We start from the raw sequence: 797 nt of genomic DNA, 5'->3' as shown, positions 1-797 counted from the left end.
GCTGATTCCTGACCGGCTAAGGTATCCTTGCCGGTCGGGTTCATAAGCCGCCGAATCCGAGCGGAGTTATCATTCGCCACTCGCCTGTTGACCCGGCAACAACCTGTATTTGGTCGCTCAATTAATAAAGAGATAAAAACCAGTGAGACTGCCAATAACCTACAATACAAGTTCTTCGGATGAAGCAATTTGTTTAATTTTAGATTAATGATGGAATTAGTTTTGGTCACTTTGTTTCCATTAAATTCGAAATAGAAAACATTCTTAGGGTTTGAGGAAAAATAATATTTTAATAGCCTTAACTGCACATATAAACACATTATATAGTTTTAAAATCTGCTGCACAATGTCAGTACAACACAATGCGCCTTATAAAAAATGCTCAAAATAATCTCACGCAATTGTCTGAAAAACAAAACAAAAAATAAAATCAAATATTTCAAATGTCAATACAATACACTGAATAGAATTAGAAAAAAAAACATTAACACAGTTGTCATCAGACGAATGGAAAATAAACGAATATACTTGTAAAACATAACACTGAATAGAGAATGTTAAAAGTGATCCCAGACAGTAAAAAAAAGGAAATTAATTAAAACACATGAGGGATTGGAATTCTACAATTACATACGAGTTACACAATACAACACAAAAAATAGGCCCCATGTTAAACCAAAAATAAAACTTGACTGTATATCTACAGGCATATAAGAAACAACTCCTTTTGAATATTTGAAAAAAGCCCCTTCTTGTACAGAAAATTCGACGAACAGACATATCCTCAAGTTTTATAT

Source organism: Penaeus monodon, chromosome 25 (assembly GCF_015228065.2).
Source record: "Penaeus monodon isolate SGIC_2016 chromosome 25, NSTDA_Pmon_1, whole genome shotgun sequence".
NCBI classification, from domain to species: Eukaryota; Metazoa; Arthropoda; class Malacostraca; order Decapoda; family Penaeidae; genus Penaeus; species Penaeus monodon.
Note: the sequence above shows the minus strand (reverse complement) of the source record.